The sequence below is a fragment of the Rhinolophus ferrumequinum genome, chromosome 8 (assembly GCF_004115265.2).
Source record: "Rhinolophus ferrumequinum isolate MPI-CBG mRhiFer1 chromosome 8, mRhiFer1_v1.p, whole genome shotgun sequence".
In the NCBI taxonomy this organism is placed as follows: Eukaryota; Metazoa; Chordata; class Mammalia; order Chiroptera; family Rhinolophidae; genus Rhinolophus; species Rhinolophus ferrumequinum.
Genome location: NC_046291.1, coordinates 17859335 through 17878538, shown reverse-complemented (window position 1 = coordinate 17878538; position 19204 = coordinate 17859335).

Genomic DNA, 19204 nt, shown 5'->3' with positions numbered 1-19204 from the left:
CAGAACTCAGAATGTAGGTAAACTAACAAGAGACTGATTTCAACTGGATCTGCAAACAAACAAACAAACGAACAACAACAACAAAAAATCCACTTCTATGACTGGAGACTTCTTCACAGGGATTAGGTGCTTTTGTAGGTGTTCATTGCCTCCAAAGAGCGAAGCCCTGCTTCAGAAAAATGACTTTCTCCTAAACTTTCCTGCTGCAGCAAGAACCTCTGGTTTAAACAATCAAGTAACTCATTTTATGACACTCAATCTGAATTATTTTATCCATATCTATATCTATATCATCTATATCTATTTCTATCTATCTATCTATCTATCTATCTATCTATCTATCTATCTATCTAGTTAATTTTTATGAATAAGTGTACCCCACACATAGTTATGATACCAAAGGAGTCGTTTTCCTCACAATATTTAACACAGTTGTTGAAAGTGATGAACTCAGGCCTTCAGCCTAGGCTTTGATTTCCATGATTTTAAACAACCTGCTTGACTATTTTTCCCTGTGTTGGTTCACATTTGGCTGAATTAACCTGATTGACTGTCTGGCATTGTGTAGACACTTCTTCATTACCCAGAGAAGCTGTTGGTTGATGTTACTCAAACTAACCGACACCTTTAATTGGCTAAAATGTTTGCTTTTTCAAGGAGTGTGATAACATTGTGTAGCATTGTTGTGTATTTGTGAGAGGTTTTTCAGTGTACTTTCTTTAGCCTGAGATCAGTTTTCTTGAATCTTGTGAAGTACAGAGCACTTCAGGAGCAGAGACAATACCTTGGGTGATGCCCAATGTAAATCTCATGGTCCGGAGAGAATCTTGTGGCTAAACATGAGCCTCATCAGATGTCAGGCTTTCCAAAAGTGGATGTAAAAGGCTCCCCTCTGTCTAACTCCTACTGTTTGCCCCTGATAATCACCATGTTGTCTCTGTTGGTTTCAGAACTTACTGCCTTAAGAACCACCTTACTTTTTTCTTAGAATTTTAGGAGTAGACCTCACCCTTTTTCATTTTTTCTAATTGCACGTGAATTCTACTGTATTTAGCATAACCCAAGCTTAACATCTGAATACATGTTTCATAGCCAATAAGTCTGTACGTTATCCATGATTACATAGTGTGTCTTAAGTCACAGGCTTATGACATACAACTGATGTGGCCATCTACCATTGTCAGTCAGTGCCAACGCTGACCCTTGCTTTTGCTTTGGGTGATAAGTAGAGCTAGGTCCATGTAGTAGTCTAGTGCCCTCTTGTGGCTTTCAAGCTAAGAATCTTAAGCTCCTTTGCAGTATTGGAGCTATTTGTGGAATCATAGGTTTGAGATGACCATTGTGAAATTAACGCATATATTCTGTCTTCTGTCCCTCAGTAATACCGCTCTTCACCTGCAAAGCAAGTAAGCGATGGTAGAACCATTTTACTCTGAGCTAAAAAGAACCCGTTGGACTGTGGAGATTAGTTCAGGGTGTTGGACTGTAAAAAGGACCATTAGAGTTTAGTGCATACTGTTTTGACCTTAGTGGACACATAGTATATGACCATGGTAAATGTTGATAGAAATCTCATGGTTTCAAATAATTTGATATGCTTCATCTGAAATCCAGAGAAGAGTTATGAAGAATATAACAAGTGATTTGAAAAGTTCGAAGATTTTTTATGTGAACAAGTCAGATATTCTGCATGGCTCCAGAGGGACGCTAGTGACGATTATAGATGTTGGTTTAATATAAGGAAGAACTTTCTAATGATTGCAATTGTATGACATGTCTGGGGATGTTGCCATTCCTTAAAACAGTCTAGTAGGAATGGGTTAATTTGATTTGGAAACTTTATATGGGAGTTGATACATTGAACTAGATGATTTTTGATGGAAATCTTAGATTTTTAGAATTTTAAGAGTGTATAAGTATATCCAAGGAGAACACAGCTTCCTTGGACTACTCAATTAAATCATTCTCATAATTAAGAATTCCACTAATGTTCAGCTAGGACCTTTCTAATACATTGCAAGTTCATATCTAATATCACCATTTCTAGGAAATCAAAGTATATATGTATGTGTGTGTTCACGTGTGTATATCCATTCCTGTTTGTATAACTTACCTGGTTCTGATTTTCTAAATTGGGAACCTTTGGTATTTTCTTCCAAAACTGATATTCTGTCACTTAACTGATTTTTGTTTTTAGCAAACCTTTTACATTTGTGCCTAATTGCATGTGATGACCATTTACATATTAGAGAAAAACAGGCATATTTGCTTGATTCTGGTCATATGGCACATGATGAGTATATTAATACATATTTATAAAGCAGCTACTCATTCATACAACAGAAAAAGAGAAGAATCAAAGTTTTAATTTGAGAAGATTCTTTGTGAAAAATATGTTTGATTTTGTCACTCCAAATTGCAGGAACAATGAAAGTCACCATCCCTGCCTAGTTCACATCCAGCTTAAACTGGAGGGCACAGGAAAAACATGTTTCTTTCCAGCATAATTTCTTACTCTTTTTAAAAATTAGAATTATTTTAGAGGTACTGATTGATTTGGACTTTTTTGCAGCTGTTATTTTGGTTATTTTCGTATTGATGTAGGTGATGTTGGATCTGCTAGCAGTTTCTGAGTGCGGGCCGGGATCGTGTCTCGTGAAGCCGAAGAATGGAAACACGGACCAGGGAGAGGCAAAAAGTTTTAAAAAGAGGATAGTTTATTAGAGGCAGGAGAAGAGGTTGCAGCTCCCGAGCGGGAAGGGGTCAAAAATGGGGGGTGCCTCATGACTGAGGCAAAAGTTCCTACTTTTATACCTTCCCTTTGAGCTCTTTGGAGAAGGGAACTTGTTTGAAGAAGGGAACTGGCGCCTTTTAATGAAATTCGTCTACCAGGTTTGTTCTGCTTGTCCATCCTAAAGGAATTAGCAAAGTAACCCACTCTTATCTATCAGATCTGTTCCATTTGTCAGGCCAAAATGAATTTTATGATTAACCTCAAGGACTTGTTACATTATGTCCTGGAGTGAAGGAGTGATTTCAAAACCTGAAGTTTTAGGATATGACTGTCTTTGTTTATTCCACCAGGGACCTCCCTGGCTACCTAGGGACATGCTAACTCTCCTGTATCAATATTTAGTCAATGCAATCTCCTCTATGCTTTTTCGTCTGTACCCTAAACATCAGGCAAGGGGAACAGCTAATCCATCATGTCTTGCAACGGGCCAAAATCAGGCTAATGCTAGATGCCATTGAGTTTTACTCACAGTTTGAAGGCAGGTTAGAGAGCTCCCTCCACCCTACTCCCTAGTTCTCCCAAAGACTTCATTAAACTTACTACATAAGGATTGAAGGTTGGAAGAGGAGTTAAAAGCTGATCCATTCTTGCTAGGCCAAAACTTCAAAGATCTTAAGGTTCAAGGAAAGTTCAGGTCCAGGACTCAAGTCGGTTTGTGGTTTTCTTCTCTTCTTCCTCAGAGTAGTTCACCTTCCCTGCATCCTGACAGAAGAGCCAACGGCCCATGTCACAGGCTTTGCTGATAGCTTTGGGTTATAATGGAAGATTTCTTGCCCCTTCCCACCTCTGTGGGAGAGACACATGAGATTGTCACCAGCCTGTGAAATAAACCACCCACCTGGTTCATGGAACTATTTCAAGGCCAGAAAAACCAGCTTTACTCAGCTGTGCCATATGGGAGAGAAGAAACAGTGTTTTCTCCATATGGATTTGTCACACATTAATAAGAGACATTTGCTCTCTTTCTCAGCCAAATGCCTTGAACACATGAGAAGATGTGCTTGGCTTAACTTACCAGGGAATTGGATAGGTACTTTATAAAGCAAATCAAAACTGAAACTGTGTTGGGTCATTCTGTCCCTACCTCATTGGTGAGACATCTCTGCAAATGGGATCTAATCCCTTTAATGAGCAAAATACCCAAAGGCTCTTCTGGGGAAAAAAGGCCAGTGTTTAACTGCCTCTTGCTGCACTACTACAGAACACAGAATTTTAGAGCAGGAAAGAATCATAGACATCATCAACCTTCTCCCCTCCATTTTCCATGTGTCAACTGAGGTTCAGAGAGGGGAAGTGACTTGTGCAAGACCACTCAGCTGTGTTGCGGCTTTCTAGGATTCATATCCAAGACTTTTTACTCTTAATGCTCTTCTCACAATGCATAATTCTTTTCATCCTTCCTTTCTTCTGATAATTCCCTTATAGCGAATTTGCTGCTATTTCTTTTCCAGACTCTGTGCCACTACTCATGAATTCAATGGATAAAGGTTTATATATATATTTTTAATATCTTTCCCCTCAATGATAAAATTTGTATTGGTGTCTTTGATCTTTTCTTGCTGCCACCATCTTTATTCATGCTATGAAACAGAATATGAGACAAAGAGAAAAAGTTAGTTGCAGAGACCTGTATCCTGGCCCCAGATTCTTTATCAAATAACTAAAGAAGGTCATACCTTTTGACCAACAAGAGAAAGAACAAATATCCCAGTTGGGTACTTTACCCTTGGTTCTTTACTTTGTGCTAGAAAAATAAAATGAATCGAGGAGAGGTAGATATATAGCTTTCAGAGCTATGGTCTTCTCAAGGAAACAAGAAAGAATTTTCCAAATGTTATTATGTGTGGTCCCTAAAGATTAGACTGAACATACTCCTATGAAATCAAAGGTGGCCATATTTGGACATGCTCCTAAGGTAGTATCTATCAAAAGGAGACAGCCTATGGATCCATAAAAACCCTTGATGTGAATCTGTTCCACCACAGCAGGCCTTACTTTATTTGTAAAATAAAGATAAAGAGTATCTACTTCTTAAGGTTGTTGCTAAAAGAGATACACCATGTAAAACAATCAACACAAAATAACTGCTCAGAATATATCTATGCTATCTATCTTCCTTCATTCTAGAGTTCTAGAGTAATCTAAGCTTAGTGACTGCTTTATCAGGTAAGGTTTCTTTACTAAGGGACTCAGAATGAATTATCTCAAAAAGAAAAGACTAGTGGGAAGGAGACCTGGACTCTAATAAACTGTGCCAGAAACTTTATTATCACTGAAAGTCTTTCTACTCATTAGGAATCCCACAGAAACTCCTGTAAGAAGGTTAGTGGAAGGGAGAGGTCGGCTATGAAGGCAGGGAGAGGAGAACCATGGCAGAGGAAGTAACTACTCCCCACAGTAGTCAGGGCCACCTATTGACAAACAGATTTTGTTTATGTGTGTGTTGCACATGTATGAGTATAGATAGCTCTGTACACGTGTGCGTTTCTCATCTGCCTCTCTTAAACTTGCTTTCAGAAAGAACCTTTTTCTTTCCTTGTAACACATTTGGCTTCCACTAAATCAGGGTTAGTGGCCATAGTCAGCCTCTAGAGAGAGTTGGAAGAATTAATTAAATCCAAATGTAAAGTCTTAAATGCTCAATCAAATAAAAACCTAAAACGAAAAGGTAAAGGATGCAGAACAGAATGTGAAACCAAAGTTCAACCAAGTTCAAACCTGCTTTTTTTGGAAGCAGGAGCAAATACCATCATTCCTCCACCTTATTCAAAGATGCTTCAATCTATGATCTCATAGAACCACCACCAACCCAGCTCCCTCTCATTCCTGCTTCTACCAGGCATGTGTGTGGCCCACAGGAGAGTAAAATGTGTTCCTGGATCAAGTTCTGCAGGTACAGAATTTCTAGTTCTGTAACTCAAACTATCCTGAAGGAGGCAACTCTTTCTGCTTCATGTCCCCAGGAGTCAAAGTAGAGAGAAAAAGAAACGTAGCCCTGCCTTTGAGACGACACCTCTAGTTTTCTTATCTTTATTCATGTCCTTTTCAGGGGGTTACAAGGTGCTGAGGACACAGTTGATGCTGTGTGAATTCACGTGTCAATACAGTTAGTAGATGAAGGTCAATGACTAACATACACCGTTTTTGATACGTCCGTCCAGGATAGGCCTGTACGCAGCGTGCAGCTGTACGGGTAACAAGCCCTCGCGCAAGTGGTGCTTTCATTTACGAAACATTGACAAGAATGATAAAATGTTAATACCTCATTTTCCAAGTTATCCCTCTCTTATTTCTAAAAGTGAAGTTTGGAGAGGTTAAGTGAGTAAACCTGTCCAAGGCCACGTGCCTTGTACACAGTCATCTGTCAGCGCGCACCCAGAGCTGTCTCTCCCTACTGCTTACAAAGAAGACGAGTTGGCAATCAATATAAAGATAGGGCCATGAATTGAATCCAGATGATATGTAATTTAGACGTGGAGTGACATGGACAGATAGTTTGTCTAGAATCTGACTTTGAGACACATCCTGTTTCCCCAAAATGCAGAGAAAAGAATTGGAGAACCATGGTCTAAAACAATGCTTCTCAGATGTCAAGGTACCTAGGAACCTCCTGCAGATTCTGATTCAGCAAGTCTGGGATAGCATGACTACACTCTACACTCTACACGCTACACTTTGGGTAGAAAGAGGCTAAAAGGGCATGAAAGAGACCACCAAGAATCACTAGAGAGTAAACCATTCCTGGAGTGTTAGCAGCATCGCAGACCAATTCAGCTTGTCGTGTAGCTGAATTATTACCAATTATTTGTTTCCAATTTTCTTCTCTTCAAATAAACATTGTAATGAATATCTTTGTGCAAGACATTTTAGAGGTCTCAGAGGTGGGATCCATGGGGTCTGAGAAAATAAGCCTAATATTCACTTCCATATTGCTTCCTTTTACTGATGGCGATGCTAAATTGGTGTAAGCCATTCAGAAAAGGCTTCCTGCCTTATCACATCTACTCCTTCAAATCTAAAGTCTAAGCGGTTGTCTTATTTGAGGTCTCACTTTACTCAGCATGAACTTGAGGCATGGAAAGTGGAAGACACCCAGCTAGATAGTGACAGAGCTGTAGCTCGAGGCTGTTTGAGCCTCGGCCCCTCTTGTTGGAAGCTATAGATCAACAGCTGTCCACGATTGAAGGTCCCTCATGTTCTAGAGCCTTGAGAGTAATAAAATGCACATTTTTCCGCCATCACTACTGGTCATATCCTATCTGTTTCCAGATAAAAGGACGCAATAAAACGTGTAGGGTCAAGCAGATGTGAACTACAATGCCAGCTCCGCCAGCTCCATTTCATTCTACCTGCAAATACTTGAACATGTCACTTAACCTCTCAGAGCCCACTGTATTCATATGTAAAAATGATGCCACCCATCTGGCAGGATTCTTGCGAGGAATAAATGAAATAGAGGATTTGACTGTATCTGGCATAGTTCCTGGCTACATAAAATATAGATGGCACACCATCAATTTTAGAGGATGTTTTTGAAGATTAAAATGGCAATGGATTTAAAGAACTGAGCATTAGCTCTTTCTTAATACAATAGTGCTCCCACTGCTTTTCCCCACACCACAGATTTCTTTCTATTTGTTCACACACATCGTCATTATAAATAAACCAACACACACAAAATTCAGTGAAACCGTAACATCACTAAAAGACATGTATTCTTTGAAGTACTATACGATAAAGACTTATTCTTTCTAGTGGTTATTCAAACTGTCTTTTTAGATTATGTAATAGTGTTATTTGATGGGGACCCTTTTGCAACTTAGATGCCTCTTTCCTCATCCCAAATAGATTCTGGCATGCCACAGTGTAGCACTTCACCATATTTTTCTTATTATTTGAGCTTGCCTACCCAAGGTGATTTGAGAACTGATCTATTAAAAGCTTACTAAAAAGTATACAATCGATACACAATCAAAAAATGTACCTTAGTGGTAATGTCCTATATTTGTAAAATGTAGACTATAATAGCACCTGACTTGCAGGATTGTTGTCAGCTTTCAAAGATGTGCTATGCCTAAAGTACCCTGCGTGGGGCCCAGCAATAATAAATATTATGTCGAAAATAGTAATTATTGATATTGTTCTGCCCCTCCGTCTTCTCTTTTGTCAGATATCTAAAACTTTGGAGACTATAATTCAAAATTGCATTTTTTAACAGCTTACTAGAGTGTAACTGACATATAAAAACACTCCACCTATGTAATGTATGCTATTTGATAGATGTTAACGTATTGCGTACACTCATGAAACTACCACCACAATCAACATAATAAACATATCTATCACCTCCAAAAATTTCTTCCTGCCCCTTCCTTTTCTGTAGTAAGAACACTTCACTTGAAATCTCCTCTCTTAAATGTTTCAGAGTACAATACAGTATTGTGTACTGTAGGCAATGTGTTGCATGGCAGAAGTCTAGATCTGACTGATCTTGCATAACTGAAACGTTAGACCCGTTGAACAACAACTCCCCATTGCTTCCACTTGTTTTCTCATTGGGGAAAGGCCATCATTTCTGCTGTCAAGTTCCTCACAGAGTCTCTGTGACACTACTGTGTCCATCAAAACTTTGGAGGCTTTCTGGTTTCTCTGCTTCTCTTTCATTATCTTGTATATTTTCACTTGTTTCGCACATACTCTTTAAACCATCTGTTTTTAATTACTGACTTATGTTCCAGTTGAGATATACTTACATTTTTTAGTTTTTTAAAGATAGATAAATTGTAACAGCCAAATGACTAAGAGTGTTCCATACATTTGGGTAATCAAGGAAATCACCAGGTCAGGAAAAGCTAATACACATAGGCATATGTCTGTAAACAATACATTAAATCAAGCACAATGCTGGCAGGAAGCTGAAATGATTTGTGAGAGCCAGTGGTGTTATTTTGCAATTAAAAGTTTTTTTGTTTTTTTGTTTTTTTAAAAGCAAACTCTCGTTTGTAAGGTGAAAAATTCAAGATGTGCTTGGACATCTGTGCAAACATGCACATACAATTAGTTAAGCAGGTGTATCAGTTAGCTTTTGGTACATAACAAATCACCCCAAAACGTAGTGGCCTAAAACAACAACCATTTGTTTAGCTCATGATTCTGTGGGTTAGTAATTTAGTTGAGCTCAGCTGAACAGTACTGCTTGTGTTGCTTGGGGTCTCTTATGGGGTTGCAGTTAAATGGAGGCTCAGCTGGGACAATAAGGGTTCTCTCCCTCTCCATGTATCCTTAGTTCCTCTCCTCTTCATGTGGCTTTTGCACATGGTCTCCCCAGCAAGCAATTGGACATGATGGCTCAGGGTTCACCAAAGTATGAAAATGGAAGGTGCCAGGGCTTCTCAATGGCTGGACGAAGAAGTCCTGCATGGTCACTTCTGCTGCACTCTGCTTTTAATGTGAGTCATAGGCTAAGTTCAAGGTGAGGTGAGGGTTGCTACATAAGAGCATCAAAACCAAGAGGCATGGCTCATATCGTCAAGGCCATTTTTGGAGACTAGCAATCACATTGACTATATTGAGCTAAATTTCCCCCCCCTTGATTCTGCTCTACATTCTGTATGACATAGAATAAGCCAATTTTATATGACAGGCATTAAGATGGTTTGATATAGTTATTATGCTTCCTCGTACTCCCAAATTTCCAAGGAAGTTGTTCTCAGTCTCTCACACACTCCTTACGTGATATGGTTTTTGAGTTTTTTAACCACTGTGGTCACTCCCATAGATCTGCCCAGGTTTATCAGTGTTGGGTGCCACAGGTGGCACCCAACACTGAGCATAACAGTTTAGATGAGAGGACAGTATCCTGGCTTCCCAAACATGCTTACGCGTTAATCCCCCATACTGTGAATATGTTGCCTTATATGGCAAAGGGACATTGTAGATATGACTAAAACTGTAGACCTTGCGATTAGGCAATTATCTTGGATTATCCAGGTCAACCCAATTTAATAACATGAGTCCTTAAAAGCATAGAATCTTTCCTGGTGGTGAAGAGAGAGATGCAATGATAGAAGAAGGGTCAGAGAGATGTGGCATGAGAAGGACTCAACCTGCCATTGCTGGCTTTGAAGGTGGAAGAAGGAGCCCAGAGCCAAGGAATGTGATAGCCTCTGACAGCTGGGAATAGCCACCAGCTTACAGCCAGCAAGAAAACAGGCACCTTGATCCTTCAAACCCAAGGAACAGAATTTCTCCAACAACTTGAACAAATTGAGAATGATTCTCTCATAAAGCCCCAGAAAACAATACAGGATGCCAACACCAGGACTTTAGTCTGGTGAGACCTGCACTGCACTTCTGACCTCCAGGACTGTAAGAAAATAATTTTGTGTTTTTTTAAGCCACTAAATTTTTTGCAATATATTATGGAGGCGATGGAAAACTAACACAGTATGTTATAATCCCTTTTGAACAAAAAGGTAAAGGCATCCTATAGTTGTGGAGAGAAATATGACCTAGGAGTGCCATGGCTTTTTTGGCAATGATGTTGTTGATTCATACCACGCTTACATTCAACAGAAAAACAAGGTATTTTTCCCATAAGCAGTTATGGCTGTAAACATTTTCCCTTTAATAATCAAATGCAAAATGGTACAATTAGCCCAGTTCATTTCCATCATGTTAGATTCAGTCTGTGGTTCCAGCCTGTCAAGATATCTGGGAATCGGGTTTCTGTCATCCAAATAGCTCAGCCATGCCCTCCAGTTCTGGGTCATTTCAACCTCTGATCAGCCCTCTCGGTGAGTATGCCTTGCAGACTGCTTCTGCCATGCTGGATCAATGCTGTCCGTTCCATCTGTAGTGCTCCTGCCTGGCTGCCTCCTGTTTACTGTAAGTCTACATGTTTTTCGAGGTACAGCTCGAAATCCATGGCTTTCACGAAGACTTGCCTGATCACAGCAGTCTGACGTGATTCATCTCCGTCTTCTCCTACCCAAAGATGAGTTCCTCGTTCATGACGTTGATAGGGTACGCGTTGATTTAAACAGCCACTATCTGCTTTCCTGTCTTTTCTCTGAAATTGTAGGACTTTTGAAAACAAACAAACAAAAAAATGATTTTTTTATATTTTCAATCCCCTAAGGCCATTGTCATTATGCCTAGTACTTAACAGGTGCTTTATGGAAAACAATGATCCATTTAGCAAGTCCTAATGGCGCTAAGATGCAGTGCTCTGAAACATTCCTTTTTAAATTAAATGGGTTGGGAAAAATACATATGCAGCACATATATCGTTGCAAATAAGCAATGTGAGACACAAAGAAGCAGAGGATCTTTGGTGGGAGAAATTATGACTCGAAACAACACATGCATACTTCATGGCTTGTGAGAATACAGGACCGTACACTTGAAATTATAGGAGCATTAGATCCTGGGCTCGAGAAGAAGAGAAATTGGGTCTTTAACTCCAGATCCTAGCACGACGCCAGGACAGAGAATGCATTTAATCCATTTGACGAGTCATTCAACTGTGATTTATTGATGTTTACATGGCACCAACTCAGCCCACTTACCTCACATTGATTCAGCGTCATTTCAATGCCATCACAGTGTCAGCACCAACTTTTAAGCAGAGGTGGAGAATGAATCACTTAGGATAACATTGGCTGCCAGCTATAGCAACTTCCAACTCAAACTGACCTACCTTATAGAGATATTTATAGCTTATACAAAAAGAAATCCAGAAGGCGGGCAATTCCAAGGTTGGCTCTTCAGCCACTCAATAATATCATGAGGACGCTTTTACTTTTATCTTAGGAGTCTCTATTCTTCTGACCTGCCATCCTTACGTTGGCCCCTCTCAGGGTCCCAGAAGCCTATCTCATTCCAATCATGACACCTTCCAGCAGTACAAGCAATTGCATCATGAGATACATGAAGGGATCTTTTCCACAAACCTCCCAGAAGACTTCCTTTCCTATATTAGTGTCTAACCCCGGGGTGTCCAAACTTTTTTCAACGTTTTTCACCAAGGGCCATATGCGGTAAAATGCACAAACAGCCGGGCCACTCACTCGAGGTGAAGTACGTATTGCCTCACCTGGTTTATTTAAGTAAATTAAATATATTTTTGGAATTTGCTGCGGGCCAATAAAAAATGGATTGCGGGCCGCAGTTGGCCCGTGGGCCACAGTTTGGACACCCCTGGATTCTAACCAAATGTGGGGCACAGGCCCATGCACATCAGTCACTGGCGAGGCAATAGGGTCACCATGCTTGGGATGGGAAACGCAACCTTGCGGAGACGGATATGACTCCTGATCCACAGCGGGGTCCTATTGGAAAGGAGGAAAGGGGTGGAATGGTGGAAAGGCAACCTACAAAATGTATAGTCACTAAAGTCCATAACTAAACCCAAATAAATAGAGTCTCCTTTTTTTTGGTTTTTCTTTTTCTTGGTGTCCCTTTCTCTGAAATCAGCCATGGTTTTCTGTAACTATGTTGGGAAAGTAAAAGTTACTTACTGCTTTCACATCACTGTTATTTACTTTTACCCTAAAATGGGAAAACACACTTGCACATATAAACAGACACAGAGTTGTTGTTTGCCAATGAAATTCTTGGTATAGTTTTTTGAAAATTAAGAATGTTTATGAGTTGCCAACCTTTTAAGTTTCCATCCTGTGTCAGAATTTATTCCTCTGTCTACCAACTGGAGAATGATGGCTTACAGCTCAGGTGAGGACTTTGAAATTGGGATCACTTAATGGAAACAGATGTTTACCCTTCCAGATAGAGTCAAAATGTGTATCCCACAACTGAAATTTAATTTCTTTTTATAATTTTCAAAGAGTATGCAAAATGAAATGTGAGTTGAAGGAAATCTGGAAGCATGTTTTATTTGATTTGATTTCTGATGAAGAAAGTCTTGCAGAAGATTCCTTTACTATTTTTTAAATTTCTAAAAGATGGATCTTTTAATTTAATGATTAAATCAGTAATGAATCAATCTTTCCTGTTCTTAAGCCACAACCCTAGTTAGCATTCGCAAAAACATTTGATACTTTTATAATCCTTTCTGTAGTATTTATACAGGGTTCTCAAATCCTTGTAAAGGGGGAAATTGAGTTTCAGAGATGTTCCCTGACTTGCCCTAAAGCCGCAACATGTTAGTGACAAAGAATGTTCTGATAGTGAGGGATCGTAGCTTTGAAACTGTGTCTCCCTGAATTATAAGGAGCCATAGCATAATATGTTCTCCTTTTATTTTATTCAAATTAGTTGAGTGAGATATGATGAAGTAAATTAAGAGCAGATGACATATCAAAAAGCAATTCCAACTAGTGGGGATTAGAAGATCTCAAGGCAGATTAGCTAAACTGTCATAACCACCTTTCCTATTGGGAGGTATGAGTATTGAAAATAGTCACCCGACAAAGACAGGATAATTCCACTCCTGTTTAGAGGAAAGGATAACGTTTACAGGGTCAGTTGACCCATTTGAAATGGAGTCTTTGAATAAGAAGAATGTATATTATAGAAGAAAACGTGTGACAGACGGTTTGTGACACTTCCTATGAGACCAAATGCATCAGATCGTTGTCTTGAGCAAGTTTGGGTGGGTGCTTTCTTTCTTCTTCTCCTCTAACCATTTCCTGGCTATGCGTTCAGTTCTGGAGTGTCTTCCAAACTGCAGAGGTTCCACCTGCAGACCTTTGGAAAGGGGCCTAGGTTCTCCTTTGTCTGTTTTACCAGCTAGTGCACCTCATCTCCAGCAGTCCTCGTTTGTTCACCTTAGGTCATAGTTTCCGTGTGAAGTCAACGATTTACAATTTGCGCAGCAATTAGTTCCCCACTTGGTGAGAGCACAGCTGCACATTAAGTCCAATTGATCCAATGGCAGCACATTGCTCACGGCTGAACTGACAGGCAGATGCTTTCTACTGGACCTACAAGCAAATACTCGTACACAGGTCCACGTCATTTCCCAGAAACTAGCCTGGATACAGCCTCCTGTTTTTCAAGACCTGGATAGGCTGGCAGCACCAAATCGAGCGTTATGGTTGGTTTCTGTTCTACTTCCCCTCCCCTTTTTCCCTCCACATTTGCTTAGAAAACACAGCACATCATGAACAGGCTCTTTGCAGACATTCCTATGGGATTTTTAATCATAATTGTTATTAACATTTTAAATTTCTGGTAGCAGTTGGCTCTAGTGATTTTCATTCATTTTGAGAAGCGCATGGAGAGAAGTAGATTGGCCCTAGCTTGTGGAGGTGTCAGAAGCGGGACTCAGGATAGGCAGGACACTGAATCCCACCTGCGATGCTCTGCTCCAGAGGTGATCCAATGCCACATGCTGACCCAATGTGATGCAGAGTGGCTCGCTGAAAAAGAGACTATAGACTGCAGTCAACAAATCAGATTAGGAAGCTCATGGAACGGAGCTCAAATAAAAAATGATGAGAAGAGTGTGTCAAACTCTGACAAAAGCACGTATGCGTGTATGCATGGGGCATCATAAGGAACTGTATGGAAACTAATGTTAAAAGTTAAAACGTCACCACTTCATTCATCTAGCTATACATTCTAGAATGAAGCTGTACTGATTATAACCTCCATCTTTTTCGTCAAAATAGATCATTTGGCCCTCCTGTACAACATAACAGTTCCTTGGGTCCTTTCTAATAAAAACATGGTCTGCTACCAAAACTCCTCTTGAGAAAGCTGGAGTAATGGGGCAGATATGTGTACAGGGCATTTTTCCATGTTTTGATTATCATTCTGGGCGGGCATAGAGGCCGCTATATTTCCCTAAGTTGGTGGTTTCTCCCTTTAGCACTTGCTGATTATCATTCATGCCTGAAGCATGTTGTATGAAATGCTATGTTGGATTCTCCAAGAACCTACCATTTGTCATGCCTTTCTTTCTTGGGCTGCACATTCATCTGTTATCCCCAGAGAACTCTGAAATGTTCTGGTCTTTGTCTTAAGGGATCTAAGTGACTTCCTTAGAAAGAAATGTGGGAAAAAAGAAAAGTTAGTTGGACCCGGCCAAGAGATCCAGGGTGGAGTGACTTCTATATCACTTCTTTCTGGTCTCAAAACTGTTCCTCCCAGTATAAATGAGTGGAAAGTATGTAACATTGTCTTTGGCTTAAGAAAGAGAGGAGAGAAGGAGGACAGAAGATGAGGGACAAGTGAGTGCTGCTGGGGAGGTGTGTCTATAATAAATGACATCGCTTCAGAGGAATCCTCTAGTGAACAGTTAACAAATGAGTCACATTCAATTCTGAGTCATAACTAGGATGACCATGAAATCTATCATCAAAATGGGACACTTTTTAGAAGAAAGTGAACCCTGGTTATATATTCTAGACAAGATATAAACTGGGACTGTCCTGGGTCAGCTATATAAGTGACTGAATGGATGAGCTTTAACTGAGATCCCACTTTGTGACCATGCCTGTGTCAGGCTTTTTCATCTCTGCCATCATGTTTGTCACTCACCAAAGGCTGTGAGGCCAAGAGAAGGATTTTCTGAATATCCTGTGGTAACGGAATTGGCACATTAGGGACTTGAATTTTAACTACCGAAACTCAGAGCTTGGATTTGGGGTCTCACCAGTCCACGGTATTCCAATTGGGGGGAAAGGCACTATCCTTTATGATTCTGAAACAGATTCAAAGTACATATGTGAAGAGAACTAATGTATTTATTGAGAAGGTGTCATTTATTGTTAATGACAAGGTAATGTTACCTTCAGTGATTGGATCTTTCTTACGTGTGTCACCTAACTCAGTTTCTATTAATAAGTGGAATGGAGGGAGAAGAAGGAAAGCCAGTTCATGGAGTGCATTTGGTTTGGTTCCTCCACACTCTACAGGACCAAGTTCTGCCCTGTTATACTGAAGCATATGTCCAGATTCCTTCCTCAAGGGAATGCCTGCAGTGGAGAGAAGCTCCGTTATGGCTTAAATCTCATGACTTTTCCCTAATCTACTTTCTCCTAATCTGTTCTCAGGGTATTAAAAAATAATAATCAGAGAGCATCCTGAGGCCAAGAATATCAAATCCTGCTTCCTCCAATCTCTGCTTTTCTGTTAGAACTGGCTCAGAAACTGCAGGGCTCACTATCCCCTTGCAACCAGGGCCAGGGATGAGCTGAACAAGCTGGAACAGGCTTTTGGAACAGGAGAGAGGCCGGTCTGAGAAAACAGAATGTACTCAGAGCAGTTCTTAGAAAATCAAAGGAGGGTAAAACTGCAGTCAGAATCATTGCTCCCCGGTGGAGTGAATGACCTTTCTCACTGATAACTCGTGGGTTGGATGTGAACATCTGTCCCCTTGGTGGGAAAAAGATGAATAAACATCTGAATGAAAAATTAGGACCAGAAGCAAATAATAGCCAGTGTCCCCCTGTTTCTTTATTGGTGTATGTCACATTTGTTCATCAATTAATTAATCCATCCAAGCGTCAATTTTTAAGTTTCTATCATGTGTTCCTGCACTTTTATGAATTATAGTTTTGGGAGCAAGGGTGGAGGATGAAGACAATTAAGTAAGTAAATATAAAAAGTGAGAGGTACTCTTTGACAGTATAGAATGCTACCGGGGTACCTAGCATGGACTCCCAACCTCATCCAAGTGGTCAAGAGACGTTTTCTAGGGAAAGTGACATAGTATAACTTGGCATTCATAGGGTTCACAGGGACCAATCAGTCCCAGGAATAAGTGACTCCAGGCCTGGTAGCAAGAGAACATGCCTCATTTGAGAAACTGTTAGGTGTTCAATAAAACTAGATCCTATAAGACAAGAGCGCAGGAGAATGAGAAGAGGCAGAAATGGGTAGGTTTCCATTCCCTACTTCTTTTTCTTACCATCATAGACTTTTAGGACTGAAAGTGACATTAGTGGTCAGCAACCCTTCCTCTTAGAAATTGAGAAATACAAGTCCAGAGGGGAGAGTTGACTTGCTCAAAGGCATACATTTTTATATTGGGAGAATATACAAACCTGATTTCAGTTCCCCACTCTAAGTACAGTGTTGTAGTCACACTCTGGTTATTTTCCTTTTTTGAAGAATAGTTGAAACTATAAAAACATTTGACTTAGCCTTCTTGGGCTAAACACCTATTAAAAATGAGGGAGGGAGTGGGCGGCTTAGGCTTATTGGAAATCAACCGGAAAGACCCGATATCCACAGTCTTTGCTTGTTTTCACGGGATTTTGACATAGTGAGTAATTTGAAGAATTTACATTCAAAGTAAATACATTTTTTTTTTTTTGCTCTTTTCACAGTTGGTTATGATCTTGTCATATGCTACCATCTCTGGCCACGGTGCTCCATGTACAAAACAGGAGGGAGCGAGGGAGAGAGAGAGAGAGAGAGAGAGAGAGAGAGAGAGAGAGAGAGAGAGAGAGAAGTTGCCGTGGGAGCATATATTATTACCACAAGAAAAAGGGAAATTGTAGACAGTCAAAAAAATTTTAAATTGTTCATTAAATGTACCTTGAAGAATGGTGAGAAATGAATGAGAAATGGGGTACAGGCTAAATGGTCCAAGATGCAGGGGAAAGTGTAGGTTATTCCTAGGAAAGGGGCAGCAGCAAGTTTGGCTGGAATAAAAAGGAAAGTAGTAGAAAGTAAGTGTAGACACACAGTACAGGTATAGATTGTGCTGTATTCTGAATGCCAACCTCTTTGGTGAACAATGGGCGAACCACAGGTTTCTGCATGACAGAAAGGTGAGCTCAAAGCAGAGCTTTAGGCGGCAATGAGGCTGTGTGGTCCAGATCCTTTCAGGATTGAAGCACAAATCTGCCAGCTGCTGAGTGCTGGCCCCTGAAAGTACCCAGATGACCTCTGGGAATTTCTTCACCGGAGGCCACGCCCTTCCCCAGTGCCTGATACCCCTTGGGGGCACATCTGCAGGGGCTTCCCAGGTCCTGAGCTCTATGTGGGATCTGCTGAGGCCTTGGTCGCCACTATAGCATCCTGTATCCTTCACTTCTCCTTCTGCCCCATCCTGTATCCTCTCAGATGTTGACCCAGAGTGCACTCCACAATAATCTGCCTCCTCACCACTTCAGTCTGTGTCCTGGGGGAACCAGATCTGCAATAGAGGGATAAGTGGGGTAGGGATCTATAAGCCAGGATTCCAATTAATAAGCTTTGAATGATAAAGCCTTTACCCTGGAGGTTCCAGTCAGCATCTAAAAATAGGGAAAGGATAAGGAGTAATTGGGAATCTTTATCTCATCCCTTTCATCTCCAAACACTGGAGGACTGAGCCTCTGCCACTTTTCTCCAATTTCTTGCCAGCAACCTCATAAATTACTTTTTTTTTCCTAGACACTTGGAGACATAGTTTTCAAAACTGGCAAAATATCAGAATAACCCTGGGGTCTTTCAAAAAACATGAATTTTGTGACTCCACCCACAAGGCTTCTGATTCTCTGAGGAGGGCCCCAGGAAAACGAAATGCATACCACTGCTTTGGCTTCCAAAACACACACTCTCAAGTGCTTTTCCTGATTTGACTCACACACACGCACTATAAAGTAGATGATATTTTTGTTGTTATTATTATTATTATTATTATTATTATTACCCCATTTCAAAAATGAGGAAACTGGGATGGAGAGAAGTTTAGCGACTTGCCTTAGGGCACCCACTAAGTAAAGAGATAGATTCAAGATTAAAGGTGAGATCTGACTGTCTCTTGGTGTGCTTTCCATGATACCACACTGCTCCCTTTCAGCTCTCCTGAGGCCAGAATTCTCAAGACCTGCCCTTGCATGGGCTTATTCCATTTTCTCTGTCTTTTCTACAGCTGTTCCCCCAAGGTACCCCTCCTCTCCACAATACAAACCCTGGGAAATCTTCAGGACCAACTCGAGGGGGTTATACAGCCATTCAAAACAGTGTTATATGAGGTGTTTTCAAAGTGGCAATATGCAAAGGGAACTTGCAATGTGGTGTTCATAGTGTGTTGTCCAGTAATTTTGAACCACATCTGGGGACCTTGGGACCACTCCTGGCCCACTTCTATCTTCTGCCACATCCCTCAGCCCTTGCTCATGCCAATTCCTTAGTTTGATTTTCTTTTTATTTTGTTAATGCCTTTTTGTCTTATTCACCCAACCATACTAGAGGCTCTGAGAGGAAAGATCCAGACCTCCAACTCAATTCAACAACATTAACAAGCTTTCCTGGCCCCTTTGATTAACCAAATACTGGGCAGGTAGAACATGGATGAACAAGATTCAACCCCTGCCCTCAAAATGCTAATAATCTCTCCATGCCGTCTACAGCTAGTCGTTCATTACCTCAATAGGAATGGAGTTGAATGGGTGGTGTTCCATGGATACAGAAGAGGGAGCAGGGTGTAGTTATGACAGTTTCTCA